Source organism: Eimeria mitis, genomic scaffold (assembly GCF_000499745.2).
Source record: "Eimeria mitis Houghton genomic scaffold, Emh_scaff1136, whole genome shotgun sequence".
NCBI lineage: Eukaryota > Apicomplexa > Conoidasida > Eucoccidiorida > Eimeriidae > Eimeria > Eimeria mitis.
The window spans coordinates 4363-4751 of NW_013567794.1; positions in this window are offsets into that span (position 1 = coordinate 4363).

A 389-nucleotide genomic window follows, 5' to 3' on the forward strand; every position below is an offset into this window, starting at 1 on the left:
GCATTGCAGATTTTATTTTTAGTAATATCATCGCCGCAATTGGCTATTTAATAAATATAAATCATCATATAAACAGCCCCCTCTGCTGCTGCTGCTGCTGCTGCTGCTGCTGCTGCTGCTGCTGCTGCTCCGGTTGAGGTGCCTATACACCTGAAATGTTGGGGTGTATAGGCAGCTCTGGCGGTGCAGTTGAATTTCCTTAGAAATAAAATTTTTTTATTTATTTTTTTATTTAAATAAATATATTTATATATTTATTTAAATTACATAAATAACTGAAATAAAAACCAGAAAAATAAAAACAACAAAAGCAACGATACACTACCAACACCACCAAAAAAAGGAAAGCAACAAAACCAAGAAAAAAAAAAAAAAAAAAAAAAAACACC